At 45.9% G+C, this 18907-nt stretch overlaps 1 protein-coding gene across 2 annotated transcripts in view; it reads left to right on the top strand.

Moving 5' to 3' along the window:
* Positions 1-2260: 2260 nt before the first annotated feature.
* IP6K2 (inositol hexakisphosphate kinase 2) overlaps positions 2261-18907 on the top strand; it is a 30820-nt gene continuing 14173 nt past the window's right edge. For both annotated transcript variants that reach the window (XM_049777376.1, XM_049777378.1), the window contains exon 1: positions 2261-2304. The gene's annotated coding sequence lies outside the window, so the exon portion shown is untranslated. The remainder of the gene's footprint in view (positions 2305-18907) is intronic.

The raw sequence follows: 18907 nt of genomic DNA, 5'->3' as shown, positions 1-18907 counted from the left end.
GGACCTTTGGCATCAGTGATAAAACCTGAACTTCCTGCATACAAAACAAGTATTCCTTTGCCCAAGGGCAGACATTTTTTTTTTTTTTGGTTTTTTTTTGGGACACACCCGGCGGTGCTCAGGGGTTACTCCTGGCTGTCTGCTCAGAAATCACCCCTGGCAGGCACGGGGGACCATATGGGACACCGGGATTCGAACCAACCACCTTTGGTCCTGGATTGGCTGCTTGCAAGGCAAACACCGCTGTGCTATCTCTCCGGGCCCAAGGGCAGACATTTTAAAAATGGATTTTCTTCACTATATTTCTAACACATAGCAAAGGTGCTTAAAAATACTTTTTAGGGGCCAGAGAGATAGCATGGAGGTAAGGTGTTTACCTTCCATGCAGAAGGACAGTGGTTCGAATCCCATCATCCCATATCGTCCCCCGTGCCTGACAGGGGCGATTTCTGAGCATAGAGCCAGGAGTAGCCCCTGAGCGCTGCTGGGTGTGACCCAAACCCCCCCCAAAAAAACCCAAAAACATAAATATGTACCTAAAATATTATTGTCAACAATATGTAAGCCACTATGATCAAAATAAAAATTATATTTAAAAAAAAACAAAAACAAAAAAACAAAAACATTTTAGGAGCCAGAGAGATAGCATGGAGGTAAGGATGGTGGATCAAATCCTGGCATCCCATATGGTTCCCCATGCCTGCCAGGACCATTTTCTGAGCAAAGAGCCAGGAGTAACCCCTGAGCACCGCCGGGTGTGACCAAAACAAACAAACAAACAAAAAATACTTTTTAGGTGAATGAGACTATTCATAAATCTACGAGGTTTTTTTTTTTGGGGGGTCACACCCAGTGGCGCTCAGGGGTTACTCCTGGCTCTGTGCTCAGAAATTGCTCCTAGCAGGCTTGGGACCATATGGGACACCAGAATGCAAACCACAGTCCATCCTGCATTGGCTGTGTGCAAGACAAATGCTCTACCGTTGTGCTATCTCTCTGGCCAGCCCCATGAATCCACATTTTTGCAGCCCTCACTTCCACTCACCAGCACAGTGGGCTGAACACTGGTTTTCTTTGCAGAAGAACACAGATCTGATAGAAAACTATATTCATTCTCAGCAGCACTTGCCTACTCTCTTTCCCAGTTATTTGGATGTACAACCTAGTGGGAACCCTCATGTTCTAAACAGCCTCAGGACAAGGGGGTGAGCCTCTTTCACAAAACATGGAACAGTATGGAGTTAAGTAGGACCTGTGCTGGGTGCAGAGTAATCGACCAACTCGCAGAAGAATTCAACAGCACATTCGTCTATCTACTTCTCTGTAGTTGGTCATTTGTCCACGTGTGCAGATAACCACTCTTTTAGCCACCATGTATGGCCACCCTTTAGTCCATTTTTCCATCTGTCCACCACCAACTTATACTCATCAACTTTACACTCTACAGATGGATAATCTTTGTTTTGTCTTGTTTTTGGCTCACACCCGGCGGCGCTCAGGGGTTACTCCTGGCTCTACGCTCAGAAATCGCTCCTGGCAGGCTTGGGGGACCATATGGGATGCCGAGATTCCAACCACCATCTGTCTGCATGCAAGGCAAACACCCTACTTCCATGTTATCTCTCCAACCATTACAGATGAATAATCTTTTTTGTTTTATAAGTTTGTTTATTTTTGTTGTTATTTATTATTATTATTTTGGGTCACACCCAATAGCACTCAGGGGTTCCTCCTGGCTCTACGCTCAGAAATCGCTCCTGGCAGGCCTGGGGGACCATATGGGATGCAGGATTTGAACCACCGTCCTTCTGCATGCAAGGCAAACACCTTACCTCCATGCTATCTCTTCAACCCCTACAGATGGATAATCTTAACATTGAAATTCCCACATTAAGGAAACCCCTCTGTCTAAAAAAAAATATATATGTCACTTCCCCCATCATGCCCTTAATCAACCCAACAGCCGAAAAATCCATCACCAATCTCATCCACCCATCCACCTTATCTAATAAATCTAGGTAGGCCAACAACCAACCTCCTGGGCCAGAAGGGAAACAAACCCCGCCCCTCTTATTGGTCCCGCCCCTAGCCCCGCCCCATCCGGAAGCCGCCTCCGCTAATCCCGGCAGCCTAGCAACAGCGCTTTCCGGGCTGGCCAATCAGCGAGCGGCGCTGCTCGGGACAGCCAATAACAGGCGGCTCCGGGAATGAGCAACAGGGGGCGGGGCTCGGCACGGCCGCAGCCATCTTGATGGGAGAGAAACAATAGGACGGAAGCGCGGAGGGACCTGGCCGAGGCCTCAGGTAACGCCTGGCCTGGCCTGGCCGGGATGCTGGGGTCGGCCTCCCCGGGAGTTTTGAAGGAAGGCTGCTTCTCCGGGCTGTTTAGGGGCGAGGTCCATGCTCCCCTTTGGCGCTATAATAACCCGCTGGGTGCTTTGGGGAGGGAGGGAGGGGCCGGCTGTCCTGCCATCATTGGAGGTGCAGCTGGGGTTGCACCTGACATCTTGCAAGAAGAGCAGATTTTAGGGGTGCATGGAGGAGGGAGGTTGTCCCCCGGTTTGCAGAGGTTGAATCTTCCCTCTGATGGTTTTTGAGGGGATACAAGATGTGCTCTGGCCTTTGAAGGGTCTCCCCACCACTCATTGGGGTTGGGTGTCATTGGGGTTGGGTGTTGTGGGCCTCACCTGGACAGATCTAGAGCATCCTTCAACCCTGCATTGCCCTGGGAGTGGTTTTGGGGGATTCCACGCCCGGGTGTTGAGGTCAGGTGAGGTCAGTCCACCTCCTTAGGTACTTACTGTGGGTTTACCTGGAGCCTCAGAGGTGCAGCCATTTTGAGTGTTAAATGCCCAGTTGGGGTTCGTCAGCTGGTGTCTGATGGCAGAATTGCCTGCATGGGTAAGCTTCAGAGCTCAACCTTTCCCCCCCAAAAAAAAGGTTTAAAATGCAGCAGAGGTTAATAAGCTTATAGTGGTACATAAGCCTCACCCTAGATGGGTTTTTTTTTTTTCCTACTTAAGTTGACTTTTACTTTTTTGCATCCTAATGATTTGTTTCCTCCTAGGGTTTTTAATTGATTCAGCCTTGTATAAAAAAAAAAGTGTCGGTGTTGTGGAAAATAATAGTTAGAAATTAGTAAAAAAAAAAAATTGGTTGTTCTGGTTACAAAGGGGGGCTTACAAGTAGTTGCTGCTTGGAATCCAGCAATCTTGTCAGCAGAATCTGCACATTGGAGGAGCATAACATTAAACTTGGAAGGATAGTTTTAAGAGAAAGTGTGCTGAACTTTGGGAACGTAAACAAGGTTGCAGATGACATGCATTCTTGTTGTTGTTGTTTTTTTTTTTTTTAAAGAAAGCACCATGATTACAGTAATTTTGGCGAATTCTAGTATTTAAAATATTGGCTATATTTGCATTTAAGAAGGGTAATATTTTAAGGGGATGAAGATGCTTATTTACCTAAGTTGGTCCTGTGGAGTTGGAATAATTGCACCCTGTAACCTGCTGTTAGGTATTTAAAGAGAAGTTTCAGGGTGTTGTTATTGTTTTAAAATGAGCTACCACCAGAATTAGAAACTGAGCAAAATGAGTAGTTTATCATGTTTATTTACCTTGTATAGACCAGTGTTACCTTAGTAGCTTTTTTGCAGAAAAAAAAAATTACTTGAACAGGGGCTGGAGAGATAGCATGGAGGTAGGGCGTTTGTCTTGCAGGCAGAAGGATGGCGGTTTGAATCCTGGCATTCCATATGGTCCCCGAGCCTGCCAGGCGTAACCCCTGAGCACTGCTGGGTGTGACCCAAAAACCAAAAAAAATTATTTGAACAGTTAATTGAGCTGCTGCAGTTCCAATTTCTTACCCACTTTATGACTTTAGAATTTTCTGGAATGTTAGCAATTGAGTGGAGGAGAGCTATAGAACTGATGTAATTGGAAAAAATCAGAGTAGCAGGCTTCTCAGGTTACTGACATTTCCATGGAATGGGTTGTATGAGAAAGGAGGGACCACTTAGTGATGAACCTTAGCTATCTGCCTTGCCAGAACCTTCCTGAAGCCCCAGAGAAGTCACTGGTATCTAAGCAACAGGGATGAACCCGAGCCTCTCAGGCCAGCTTGCTGAGGTGAAAATTTTCCATGGTTTGACTCACCAAGAGGATGCTCTGGGGGAGAATTTTCCCTGCAAGTGAAGTTATTTTACATCCTGTGATAGTCACCTTAGGCAAATCACACATTTCTATAGAGTAAGCAGAGCATTGTTCTTACGTGAGGTACATTTTAAAGCTTATTTTAGGGCTGGGGATATGACGTGGGCGTTGCGTAGACGGTTTGCATGCATGAGTGCTTGGCCTGGGTTCAGTCTCTGGACGTTAAATCATGTTTCTTTTATTTATTTATTTTTTTGGCTTTTGGGCTACACCGGTGACACTCAGGGGTTACTCCTGGCTATGAGCTCAGAAATCACTCCTGACTTGGGCAACCATCTGGGACGCTGGGGGATTGAACTGCTGTCCATCCTAGGCTAGCGGGGGCAAGGCTTACCGCTCTGTGCCACCGCTCCGGCCCCAAGTAATGCTTCTTAAAAGCATGGTTTTAAATTTTGTTTTTTGCAGATTTGTATTCAGGTAATAAAAGTAGCAAGTTGTACTAATAATTTGCAAGGAAACTATTTGGCTGTCAAGGAAAACCCAGAATTTAATTCAGAGTCCATCTGAGTTTGAAGGCAAAGACAATCTTTTAAGATGATGCAGTCTCCTTGAGTTGTTATGTATCACCAACATCTGTAGTCACTAACTCTGAGCCAGTCTTCTTCGATCTATAGACTACCTTCCTTTCCCACCTTTATTTATTTTCTGTTTTTGGGGCCACACCTGATGGACCTTGGGAACTACTTCCAACTGTGTGCTTAGGAATTGCTCCTGGTTGTGCCAGGGATAGAACCTAGGACCTAGGCCTTCTGCATGCAAAGCATGTAGGTACATACTGTGTTTAGCCTGCAGCGCTGTACCCAACCCCACTTCCCCATCTTTAAAAGCTGATTTATTTTTGGAAGCATATGCTCAACATATATTTTATCCATAAATGTTTCATTTTGAGACAAGGGGTTACTTGTGATACCTACCTTGTGATACCTGCTTAAGAGAAAACAACAGTTCTTTAATTTTGCTCCAACTATTAAGTCATGTTTAGTGTTCTCAGTTTTTTTGTTTTGTTCAGTAATATTTTCAGGAACCACCTGAATTCAGGAAACCACCTTGTGTTTTCAGGATCATGTATTGGCAGGGGTCAAGCCTTGGAACCTATCTGCAAAATTTGCCTTTCAGGCATGTTTGAGTTGTCTCTCCAACCACTGCACTGCTTTTCCTTTCTTTCCTTTTCGTTTTTTTCTTTTCATTTTTTTTCTTGTTTTGAGCCACACCCAGTAGTTCTCTCAGGGCTTACTCCTGGCTCTGGTATACTTAGGGGACCAGGAACTGGCCCTGGACTTGCTGCAAGCAAGGTAAGCGCATTATTCATAGTTGGTTTGTTCAGAAGGTGTCCAAATAAGGTCTGAAACTTTGCATTTGATCTGTTAAAGCAACTCATTCCCTTTGGGTTTCCTATAAGCTGGCTTTATCATTCCCTGTGCTTGACAGGCCTTTCACTCTGGATTAGAATATTCCTCAATTATTTTTCAGTAAAGAATTGAGAATTGTCAAGGTTCCTTTTTTTAAAATGACATTCAGGGGCTGAATTGATAGTACAGAGGGAACAGTGCTCCCCTTGCATCAGCCAGTCTGGGTTGAAGCCCCAGCACCTCACTAGGAATGGTTCCCGAGTGCAGAGCCAGGAACAAGCCCTGAGCACTGCCAAGTGTGGCGCTCGCATGTCCGCCCACGCATGCACACATACAGAAATTGACAGAAAGAAAGATAAACCAAAACTATAAAGGAGCTGGGGGATGGTAGTTTAATGGCAGACCGCATGACTTGTGAGAAACTCTAGATATGGTTTCTGGCACTACCAGAAAAAATAAACAAAATGATAAATGAGCCAGATTGTGAACTAGTCGTCAGAGGGCTATACTTGATTCCTCTTCCTCTTCCTTCTCCTCCTCCTCTTCCTGACCCCTCTAGTCCTAAAGGCATGAAGGGTAGGGTAGACTTTTTCTTTTCTTTTTTTAAATATTTGCTTTTGTTTTTGTTTTGGGGCCATATCCATTGGCGTTGTTCAGGGTTTACTCCTGGCTTGCATTCAGGAATCACTCCAGGTAGGCTCTGGGGACCATATGGGATGACAGGAACCCGAGTTGGCTGTGTACAAGGCAAATGCCACCCCCCTGCTATGCTGTCGCTCCAGACCCTGAAGTGTTGATTTTTCATATAGAACTGGGAGAATGTGCTGACCTCAGCTTCTGGGAATAGGTGTGTATTTTTGCTTTCATGTTTGCTTTGTTGCGTTTCCTTCTGTGCTGTGCAAGGCCGTAGGCTTTTTTTGTTGTTGTTGTTTGTTTTTTGTTTTTTGGGTCACATCTGGTGGCGCTCAGGGGTTACTCCTGGCTCTGTGCTCAGAAATTGCTCCTGGCAGGCACGGGGAACCATATGGGATGCCGGAATTCAAACCACCATATGTTCGAATCAGCTGCATGCAAGGCAGGCGCCCTAACCACCATGTTATCTTTCCAGGCCATAAGCCTTTAGATGAGGTTAGGGGGATTAGAGAAGTGGGACTGCACTAGCAGCCTAGAACCTGAGGACTATCCCACTTCTTTATTCCTCAGTTCCCATGGGATAGAAGAGGAGAGACCTTTGCAAGAAGGAAGTCCAGGTTGGGAGAGGGTGGAGAAATTCTTGGTCTTAACTTCCGATGCCCTGTGTTGGGCTGTATCTGCCCCTCTGCATCCTTCAGGATTCAGGGTCTTGAACCTGTTAGTGTTGTCTCTGTGGAAAGCAGTTCTGTAATGCCAGAGATCAAATCCGCAGCTTTGTATATGCAAGGCATGTGTCTCTCATGAACCACATCCTCATCACCTCATCTTAGGCTTACTTTTCCTTTTTTCTTTTTAGCTATTGAGCCACACCCAGTGGTACTCAAAGGTTACTCCTGGCTCTGCACTCAGAAATTGCTCCTGCCAAGCTTGGGGGACCATATGGGATGTTGGGGATTGAACCTGGATTGACTGTGTGCAAAGCAAGTGCCCTACCCGCTGTGCTATGGTACCCATCCCTGGCTTGTTTTTTTTTTTTTTTTTAGGCCACACCTTGCTTGGTGCTCAAGAGTCTCTTAGCAGTGCTTGGTGTGCCCTGGAGTGCTAAGGATTGAACCTGAGCTTTCTGTGTGCAAAACATGTGTTCCAACCCTGCGCCCTCTCCTGGCCCCTCCTCTGATTTTGACATCTTCAGAGAACCAAATAGAAAGGTCAGGTGCTTGCATAGTTGCTTGAAATCTCTCTTTGGTGTAAAACATGAGAGAAGTGGGAGAACTTTAAGGCATTCACAGTTCTTAAAAAGTGTAAAACGTTTTTCTTCTCTCAAACACCTTTTTTTTTTTTTTTTTTTTGGTTTTTGGGTCACACCCGGCAGCACTCAGGGATTACTCCTGGCTCTACACTCAGAAATCGCTCCTGGCAGGCTCAGGGGACCATATGGGAGGCTGGGATTCAAACCACTGTCCTTCTGCATGTAAGGCAAATGCCTTACCTCCATGTTATCTCTCGGACCCCTCTTTTAAACACCTTTTACAAACTCCTTTTACACTCCCTTCTAAACTGAACAGTGTGTAGGGTGCTTGCCCTGCCCATGACTAACCAGGGTTTGATTCTTGGCTTCTCATATGGTTTACGAGCTCCACCAGGAATGCTTCTTGAATGTAGAGTCCGGAGTAACCCCTGAGCAGTGCCAGGTGTGGCCCCAAGCGAAACAAAACAAAACATTTGAAACCAGAGAGGTGGTAAAGTGGGTAAGGCATGCGGCTGACCCTGATTTCTATCCCCTAAACCCCGTTTGCTCCCTCAAGCTCACCAGGAGTGATCCCTGAGAGCAGAGCCAGGAGTAAGCCCTGAGTTGCCAAACATCAAAGTATGATAATCATAAATTAGGTGTATAGACAGTATGTCTTGTATGCTTCTTAAGTAAGAAGCCTCTCAGGGCCGGAGAGATAGCATAGCTGTAGAACGTATGTCTTCGTGCAATCGATCCAGGACAGATGGTGGTTCAAATCCCGGCATCTCAGATGGTCCCCTGTGCCTGCCAGGAGCAATTTCTGAGTGAGCTAGGAGTAACCCCTGAGCTCTGCTGGATGTGACCCTCCAAAACAAACAAACAAACAAACAAACAAAAAAGTAAGAAGGCTCTTAAAGATGCTGATTCCTGGAGGTCGAGATTTGGCTCTGCTGGATTTCATTTCTGGCACCATGTCAAAGAAAGCTGGTTCCTGTTGCTGTTGTGCCTCTTCCATTGGCACCTTTGTTAGTGACCTGCAGGCTTCTCCTGAAGTCCGCTTTTTCCCTTGTGTCTCTGCCTCATTCCTCCTAACATAAAATGTTACCACCTTGCTCCAAACCCATAGTGGTTCACTACAGTATAAAACAGGATGAAATCCAAAGGTCACACTTTTGGGTGAGAGGGTGGGGCCAGGGGGAGGTTTGCCTTCAGTGTCTAGGGTGCTTTGATGCTCTTCTCAGCAGTTGTTGGTCAGCTTGCCAGTAATTCAAGGCAGGGATTAGGGTTTTGGTCCCTGCTGTGCTGCGGATTGCCCAGTTCATCATAGACACACTGGTGCTTAGGCCAGCTACATGCAAATCATGTGCCTTAGTCCACTATACTATCTTTTCTTACATTTTTTTAAATTGAGGTATAGGAGCCGAAGGGATAGCACAGCAGGTGGGCCGTTTGCCTTGTACATGGCTGACTTGGGTTCGATCCCCGGCATCCCATAGGGTCCCAGGAGCCTGCAACGAGTGATCCCTGAGCGTCACTAGGTGTGGGCCACAAACAAGATACTAATTTCAGTGGTATCATATGTATGTGTTATAGTGATCTCCAAAGTATGTCTTGTTAATACAACTTATTAATATATATATATATAGTTATGAAAGTTACTTTTCCTTGTTATGAGGTTTTTTTTTTGGCACGTGTGTTAAACCCAGGACCCCAAAACATACAAAACTACTGTTAAACTACATCCCTGAATATTTTATTTGGGGGGGGGGCTCTGATTCCTAGGAATTATATAGAGCCAGTGGTAAAATTGAGGGCTACCACATAAGAAGCATGTTTTCCCAACCTGTGAAACATCTCCTCGCCTCCCTCCTTGAATTAGAACTCTTGCTTTTGTTTTTGGGCCACTCCCAGCTGTACTCAGGGGCTATTACTATGCCAGTGGTTGGAGTATAATGCATTGCTTGGTCATCATCAAGCCATATACAAAACATGCACTTGACCCAGTGAACTTTCTCTCATCCCACGTGAGAGTTTGATCACTTTTTGTTTGTTTGGGGCCCACACCTGGTTGTGGTCTTGACTTACTCTTGGCTCTGTGCTCAGGAAATCACTCCTGGTGGTACCTGTGCAGTGTTGGGGATCAGACCCAGGTCAGCTGCCTACAAGGCAAGTGCCCTACTCACTGTACTATTGTCCCTAATATATATATATATATATATATATTTTTTTTTTTTTTTTGTAATTTACTATTTTGGGGCCAGAGCAATGGTACAAATAGTACAGCAGGTAGGGCATTTACTTTGCATGTGATTGACCCAGGTTCAATCCTCAGCATTCCATACGATCGATCCCCTGAGCACTGCCACGTATGATTCCTGAGTGCAAAGCCAAGAGAAACCCCCTGAGCACCGCTGAGTATGGCCCAATACCCTTCTCCCCCACCAAATAAGCAATTCATTCTCCTACCTCCCCCATCTACTCTCCCCAATACGTAAATGTAAGAAGACAGTATTCGACTTTCTCTCTGTTATTTCTTTCTTTCTTTCTTTCTTTCTTTCTTTCTTTCTTTCTTTCTTTCTTTCTTTCTTTCTTTCTTTCTTTCTTTCTTTCTTTCTTTCTTTCTTTCTTTCTTTCTTTCTTTCTTTCTTTCTTTCTTTCTTTCTTTCTTTCTTTCTTTTCTTTCTTTTTTTTTTTTTTTTTTTGGTTTTTGGGTCACACCTAGCAGCGCTCAGGGGTTACTCCTGGCTCCACCGCTCAGAAATTGCTCCTGGCAGGCTCGGGAGACCATATGGGATGCTGGGATTCAAACCACCGTCCTTCTGCAGGCAAGGCAAATGCCTTACCTCTATATTATCTCTCCGGCCCCCTGTTATTTCTTTAAGCATAAAACTCAAGTGATGCGGGGCTAGCGAGGTGGCACTAGAGGTAAGGTGTCTGCCTTGCAAGTGCTAGCCAAGGAAAGATCACGACCGCGATTCGATTCCCCCCCCCCCCCCCCCGTGTCCCAGATGGTCCCCCCAAGCCAGGGGCAATTTCTGAGCGCTTAGCCAGGAGTAACCCCTGAGCATCAAACAGGTGTGGCCCGAGAAACCAAAAAAAAAAAAAAACAAAAAACAACAAAAACATAAAACTGAAAAAAAACCTCAAGTGATGCAATCAGTTCCTGAAAAAAAGATAAAAATGATCACAAGGAGCCAGACCAATAGCACAGCAGGTAGGGTGTTTGCCTTGCACAAGGACAATTTGAGACTGACACGGGTTCAATCCCCAGCATCCCATAGTCTGCCAGGAGCAATTCCTGAGCACAGAGCCAGGAGTAATCCCTGAGCGCCGCAAGGTGTAGCCTAACACCCCCCTCAAAAAAAGAAAAAAAGATCACAAGGGGCCAGAGTGATAGCATCCCATATGGTCCCTCAGCACCACCAGAAATAATTCCTGAGCACAGAGTTAGGAATAACTCCTGAATAATGCCAGATGTGACCCTAAAACAAAATAAATAAATAAATAAATAATAAAAATCACTAGCTCGGGCCGGGCGGTGGCGCTAAAGGTAAGGTGCCTGCCTTACCTGCGCTAGCCTTGGACGGACCGCGGTTCGATCCCCCGGTGTCCCATATGGTCCCCCAAGCCAGGAGCGACTTCTGAGCGCATAGCCAGGAGTAACCCCTGAGCGTTACTGGGTGTGGCCCAAAAACCAAAAAAAAAAAAAAATCACTAGCTACTGTTCATGGAGCCTTCATTGCTAAATCTTTCATCTGTATTTGCTTTTGTTTCTGGCCACACTAAGGTGATGAGAAATAGGTCTCGCTCTGCACTGAGTGTCTCTCTGGGTTTTCCTAAAGCCCTGTGGCTGGGAGGCAAAATGCAGTACCTGCTGTGGTCATCAGTCCCTGGGGTCACCGGAATGGCCTTTTAGTCAGAGTTCACAAGGTTGCTTTCTTGACACTGCAGTTTTGTGTGCCATTATTTTTCATTCTTAGGGATGTATTTGAAGTTCATAGTTGGTCAGAATGGAGGTCACTTGGTTATTTATCTCTCTTACTTGACACGCTTTGTGTACTGCAGTTGAATGTGAGAGTCGGAGTGATGGCACAGCAGTAGGGCGTTTGCCTTGCACAGGGCTGACCCAAGGTGAACCATGGTTAGAGCCCCAGTGTCCCATATGGTCCCCCAAGCCAGGAGCAATTTCTGAGTACATAGCCAGGAATATCCCCTGAGCGTCACCAGGTGCGGCCCAAAAATTAAAAAGAAAGGAAGGAAGGAAGGGAGGGAGGGATTCTAAATCTAAAAAAGATTAAAACTTTCCAAGAGAACTTTTCTCTTAGACTGGGATGGTAACTCAAAAGGCAGAGCACGGAAGCCCCAACTACCATCTCCAGGGGTGGTCCTCATGACTTCCAAGCATCAGACTGTCAGGCCAGCACAACTGGGCAGAGCCTCGCCGGGAGGGGACCCTGTAGAACCATGGAAACATTTTCTTTTAGTGGAGTGAGATGTGCTGGAGCACGGGAAGCAGAGGAGTTGGCTATAGAGTGTTCCTGTTTCTGCACTTCCTTTCAAAGAATGTGCCCACTCAGTGCTGGAGCGCTCCTTTCTACTCTCCCACTGCAGCAGAACCGAGAGGGTGGGGCAATGTAACTGCCAAATAAACACCTGTGCATGCCCAGATGTCTTTGGTAACTGGGCGCACCTTGTTTTCCTCAGTCTTGTCTGGTTGGAGTGGGTTTGCATAATTGCAGTGAGTGCAGCTTGAGTTATCTGTTGATCTGTATGTGGCAGGTGTTTGTGACGCAGTCGTGATTGGAGGTATGTCCTGTAATGTGCTGTTCTCTGTACCATGCTGTTCTAGATTCTGGAGGTGTAGCTGTGAATTCAACATCTCTTTTTTTTTTATTTATTTATTTATTTATTTATTTTTTCAACATCTCTTTTTAATTCCGAAATCTATCTTTCTTTCTCCCTTTTTTTTTTTTTTTTTTTTTTTGGTTTTTGGGCCACACCCATTTGACGCTCAGGGGTTACTCCTGGCTATGCGCTCAGAAATCGTCCCTGGCTTGGGGGGACCATATGGGACGCCGGGGGGATCGAACCGAGGTCCGTCCTACGCTTGCGCTTGCAAGGCAGACAGACACCTTACCTCTAGCGCCACCCTCCCGACCCCTCTTTCTCCTTTTTTTTTTTTAATTTTTTTAGTTTTGCTTTTGGGTCACACCCAGCCGAGCGAGCTCAGTGTCTACGCCTGGCTTTACATTCAGCAATTGCTCCTGGCAGGCACAGGGAACCAACCATATGGGATCCCAGGATTCGAACCACTGTCAGTCCTGGTTGGCTGTGTACAAGGAAAACACCCTACCGCTGTGCTATCTATCTCTCTGGCCCCCCAAAATCTCTTAAGGACTTCAATTTTAAGTCATGTCTGGGTGAGGGAGATAAAAAAGTAAAAGAAATGCGATGTTGGGCTGGAGAGATAGCATGGAGGTAAGGTGTTTGCCTTGCATGCAGAAGGATGGTGGTTCGAATCCCAGCATCCCACATGGTCCCCTGAGCCTGCCAGGAGCAATTTCTGAGCTTAGAGCCAGGATTAAACCCTGAGCGCAGCTGGGTGTGATCCAAACCCCCCTCCAGAAAAAAAAAATGCTTTGTTAAGATGGTGGTAGATGCTAATGAGGAAATGAAACAATTATGAGGAACTATGGATGTTGGAGAGAGGTGCATGGGGGCACTTCTAAGGGGAGCTCAGGAGTGGATGGCTCAGGAGAACTTCCTTGAGATCATGTTGGAATAGAGAAGGGAGGGCCCAAGCAATAGTACAGTGGCCTTGGTACGCGTTGAAACCAAATTGTCTCCAACATTTGTTATGATTCCCCCAAGCATTGCCAGAATTCGATCCCTGCTCTGAGGATTGCTGGGTATTGCCCAAAAGTTGAAAAAGGTAAGAAAGAAGAGAGGTCGATGAGGAAGCAAAGAGAGAGCCCAGGGGGGTAGTTTGCCAGGAAGTTTGCCACCAGAATAGAAATGCAAAGACCCTGAAGTTAGGTGTAAGCTGTCCTTTCTTGAGAAATAACAGGAAGGGCATAGGGAATAGCTCTAAAGAACTGGAGTGCATTCTTTGCAGGCATGAGGGCTGTTCGGTCCACAGCATGGAGGGTCCTCTAAACACTGCCAGAAGTAACCCTTGAACAGTAAGCCAGAAGTAGCCTGAGTACTGCCAGGTGTGACCCCCCAAAAAATAATAAAAAGAAAAGAAATAGGGCTGGAGTGATAGCACAGTGGTAGGGTGTTTGCCTTACACGCGGTTTACCTTGTACAGATACAGACCTGGGTTCGATTTCCGTCATCCCATATGGTCCCCTGAGCCTGCCAGGAGTGATTCTGAGCACTGAGCCAGGAGTAACCCCTGAGCGCCTCCAGTTGTGACCCAAAATGCCAAAAAAAGAAAAGGAAAGAGAGAGAGAGGGAGGGAAGGAGGGAAGGAGAGAGGGAAGGAGGTAGACAGAGAGAAAGAGGAGGTAGGGAGACAGGGGACAGAGAGGGGAGAGAGAGAGAGGAGAGAGAGAGAGGAGAGAGAGAGGAGAGAGAGAGGAGAGAGAGAGAGAAGGAGAGAGAGAGAGAGAGAGAGAGACCAGTATAATAGGAACAAATATGTGATACTGATTTTTGTTTTTCCTTATGGGGTATTTCATAGACCTTTATGCTTCTACTTGTTTGTGTTCAATAAATATTTAGTCTGTTCCTTTTATGGGGGGTTAGGAGGCCCTGGATGCTGGGGATTAACAGGGTCCATCTAGGTTGTGCTAGGATCCATGATGGCCACACTAGGTGGTATTCCAGGGAGAATGTAATGTCACAGATCAAACTAGACATGTACCTTTGTCCTGTCTCAGGGCTGAGTTCTGGCTCTGTGCTCAGCACTTGCTCTTTGCAATCTTAGGGGACCATATGGGATTCTGGGAATCAAATCCAGCTCAGCTGCATGCAAGGCAAACACTTCAGCCCCCATGAAACTTTGTTGTTGTTGTTGTTGTTGTTTTGTTGTTTGTTTTGGGGCCATACCTGGTAGTGCTCAGGGATTATAACTGGTGAGTTTGTTTTTTTCTTGTTTTGTTTTGCTTTTTTGGTTTTTGTGTCACACCCAGCAGGGCTCTGGGGTTACTCCTGGTTCTACACTCAGAAATTGCTCCTGGCAGTCTTGGGGGATCTTATGGGATGCCAGGATTTGAACCTGGCAAGTTTGGGGGGAGGGGTTTAAATAAAATATAAAGGATGTTAATTGTGAATCAAATGAACCTAGTAAAATGAGTAAAATTTTAGTTAATGATATGCATATAGAAACTAACAACTAAAAAAAACCTAACAACTTATATGACATTAAGTATGCTTCTCTGATTCTTTTATTTGTTTCTGTGTGGGGGACAGTGATGGCATTGGCCCACACCCTGAGCACAGGAGCTATTATAGCTCTACTTAGGAGTAGCCTCTGGTAGACTCAGGTGGCCATATGTGGTGGCCATATTATCTTACCCCGTCACTGAACTGAAACATTTTCACAATCCCATAAAATTCTCTTGGGCCTCTTTTTAGTCAGTTTCCCTTCCTCTGCGTCAGTCAGTTGTTTATCAGCAGATAAATGCGTGCATGCGTTCGTGCGTGCGTGCGTGCGTGCGTGCGTGTGTGTGTGTGTGTGTGTGTGTGTGTGTGTGTGTGTGTGTGTGTGTATCATGGGATGCCGGGAATATCACCACCATCCCTCTGGGGGGGTAGCTGCATGCACGGCAAATGTCCTAGCGCTGTGTTATCTCTCTGGCCCCTTGTGATTGACTTTTTTCACTTAGCAATGTCTTGTGATTAATTCTTTTGTTGCATGTTTCTGTGCATTCTTTTTTTGGGGGGGGGCGGGTCACACCCGGCTTCACTCAGGGGTTACTCCTGACTTTACGCTCAGAAATCGCTCCTGGCAGGCTTGGGGGACCATATGGGATGCCGGGATTCAAACCACTATCCTTCTGCAGGCAAGGCAAACGCCCTACCTCCATGCTATCTCTCCAGCCTGTGCATTCTTTTTTATTTCTCAATTTAGTCCTCAATAAGGATATACTGCATTTTTATTATTTGTTGGACATTTGGTTTATTTCTCCCCTGTGAAAGTCTTTATGTAGCTATTTGATTTTATTTCTCTTGGATAAATACTTAGTTAGCAGGCTTATTTGGTTGTGTAGTAAGTATATATTTAACGTGAAAATAAGATGCTGGCTTTTTCACTCTGGAAAAGTCCATGTTCTCTTTTGAGCACATACCTTTCTCTTTCCTTATTTCCTGTGAAAACTTCAAACAGAGAAAAGAAACTGTCAGGCTGTTTTCCAAGGTGGCCACCATTCTCACATTTGTTTGAGGGTTCTAGTGGCCAATCCTGTTCTAGTCCTGGAGGTGTGCAAATGACAGGCATTGGTTCTGGGCCTCAGGGCCTCAGTGAGGTGCAGTGGAAGGATTGTTTTTCCACTGTCACGCTAGTGTGCTCCACACTGTCCCCTGTGACTAGCTAACCTCTGGGGCTTGTTTTTTGAGGCTCAATAAGTGGCCCCAACAGATCACATTTGTAGCCTCGTTAAATTCTTGTTGTGAGCTAAGGGCCCAGGGGCTTTCATGACTCATGGTTCTTTTTTTTTTGTAATGATTTAAGCTTTAAGAATATTAATACATTGTTTATCTCACCTTCTTGAACCAAATTGATAGATTTAAGGAGGCTATTTCTTGTTTTATTTTTGCCTAGGATGAGTTATGTTCTTTGTTCCTGACCTGTTTTCTCCCTGGACAACTGTGAAACATTGGGGAAGGAAGGTTAAAATAGATACTAAATCTGAAGTTAAATTTTTATTTTGGGTCACACTGGGTAGTGGCGTTGGCGCTCAGAGCTTACTCCTGGCTCCACAGTCAAAAATTGCTCCTGGCAGGTTCGGGGCCTTCTGGGATGCCGGGAATCAAACTAGGGTTCGTCCTGTGTTGACCATGTGCAAAGCAAATGCCCTATCACTGTGCTATCGGCCCCAGGAGCTGAATATTTTTACTTTATTTTATTTGGGGGGATTGAGGGGCCATAACTGGCAGTGCTCAAGGCTTCCTCCTGGCTCTGAACTCAGGATTCATTCCTGATGGTGCTCGGGGGACCATATAGAATACTGGGGATCAAACCCGGGTCATCTTCATGCAAGGCAAACACCCTACCTGCTGTAACTGTCACTCCAGCCCCAGAAACAGAATATTTTTAGTTACTCCTTATCTCTCAAGGTACAGAGTCCCTGTGATAAATGGATTTCACAGTCACCATTGATACTCTGGATACCTAGGCCTTAGCCTCTGGTTTAAAAACCATTAAGAGGGGCCAGAGAGCTGGCATGTAGGTAGGGTGTTGGCCTTGCATGCAGAAGGACAGTGGTTCGAACACTGGCATCCCATATGAAGCCATTATTTTGAGGCACAGTGAGAGAATGAATTTATTTGTAATAGAAATGAGTCACAAGACAATTTTAATCAGTATGTATAATACACTGAAATTGAGTGTCTTTTGCCACTTGCTAATTTGATTATACAGTTCATAGTTGAGTTCTACTGACCGCCTCTCCTTTTACAGGATAGAAAGCAAAACTGGGAAGATAGGTGAAAGTGCTGAAGTTCATGACTGCATGACACAGAACCCTTACTTCATTCGCTGATATAATATGCCACCCCTTAACCCCCAATAGACAGACCAGGACGACTGGAACACTAATATCCAGAGGGAGCTGGGGACTTGGTCTTTTCCCTAAGTTAAGTGGCAGAACCAGAATGGGAATCTAGGCGTCTGGCTCCCCTTCACTACAGACAACTCAATAGTCTCCCTTATTCTACTTGAGGTCTTTTAGGGGGAGCATACCTGGAAGTGCCCAGGGGTCACTCCTGCAGGCTTGGGGGACCATATGGGATACCTGGGACTGAACTCAGGTCAGCATCATGCAAAGCCAACACCCTACCCACTGTGCTATCTCAGGCCCCTCTACCTCAGTTTTAAGGTTTCTTCTGTCATCACACTTGGTTCTGGCAACAATGGGCCTTATTCTTCTTGCCTCTATACCCAAGACGATGATTCTTCTCTGGGGAACAGTGTTCTGTGGGTTGCCAGTGTTAGGTGCTGGGAGTGCAGGGTGGCAAGGTGCCATGTCATGGCCAGCAGCTAATGAACACCCTGGGGACCTGGGAGGAGGAGGTGGTAGACCCTCATTTGGCCTTTCAACCTCCAGCCGCACCTATGCTATGCACCATGCTCTAGAGATTTGCTGTGGAGAAGTGGTTTTGTTTGTTTTTTATCTTGCTTCAGAGGTGGGGATGGGTTAGAGATGCTCAGGGAGAGATTTATTGGGGGGGGGGCAGTCCACACCCAGTGGCACTCAGGCTACTCCTGGCTCTGTGCTCAGAAATCACTCCTGGCAGGCTCGGGGGACCACATGGGATGCTGAGGATCGACCACAGTTTGGCCGAGTGCAAGGCAAATGTATTTAAAGGACCTAAATGAGTTAGAAAAGGAGTTACATCCTTTATTAGCACTCTGTGGTAACAAAAGTAGTCTTACATACTTTTATAAAAGATTCAGATTATGTTTTTTTTTTTTTTTTTTGGTTTTTGGGCCCCCCCTGGCTTGGGGGGACCATATGGGACGCCGGGGGATCGAACCGCGGTCCTTCCTTGGCTAGCGCTTGCAAGGCAGACACCTTACCTCCAGCGCCACCTACCCGGCCCCCAGATTATGTTTTTAAAGCCTAGCTAGCCCACGATATCGTATGCTTCACAGTTTAATAGTGATGCTATCTGGTTTGGGCTTTGCTTCTGGGAGGCTGATTATGAGTCAGTGTTTCCTTTGGTCTCACTCTTACTCAAGAGTCTTTTGAGTAAGTGGGCTAGAAGGAACTGGTTTTAGGAAAAAGGTTTGTGTAACAGCATCCCAAAGCTCCATCTTCTGGTGGGAGTCAGGAACTCCTGGAATGTAAACCCCTTTTGAGTGGGTTTCCTGTCTTGTGCCTTGGGGTTCTCAATACCTTCCCATCAAGGGCTTCTGAGACTACACAAGGGAAGTAACAGGTGAGAGATCAGGACCTGTGGGCTTTTGCTATTGGCACATGTAGAAAGGCTTGTTGATTCCTAATTCTTGAGTCCCATTTGGAACTCTCTCGAAGGAGATCAACATCAGCTTAAACTGTTTAAAACAGGGGTCTCTTAAAAGTGGATTGGCACTACAGACAATGACCTGGATTGGACAAACTAGTTTGCCTGGAGCCTAGAGTTGGTCTTATGCCAGGAAACTTCAAGGGTAGGGTCTCCTTGTATTTAGGCCAAGGCTTTTCCTTTCCATGTCCCTCATATTTTTGATGGGCCTATGCAAACAATAATTGCCACTCTAACACCGTTTTTACTGTGCTCCTTTGACTCTAATCCTTAAGAAAAACAACCCACTTAAA

This window comes from Suncus etruscus, chromosome 7 (assembly GCF_024139225.1).
Source record: "Suncus etruscus isolate mSunEtr1 chromosome 7, mSunEtr1.pri.cur, whole genome shotgun sequence".
In the NCBI taxonomy this organism is placed as follows: Eukaryota; Metazoa; Chordata; class Mammalia; order Eulipotyphla; family Soricidae; genus Suncus; species Suncus etruscus.
The sequence above is the reverse complement of the archived record's forward strand: the minus strand, read 5'-3'. Positions and strand labels throughout refer to the sequence as shown.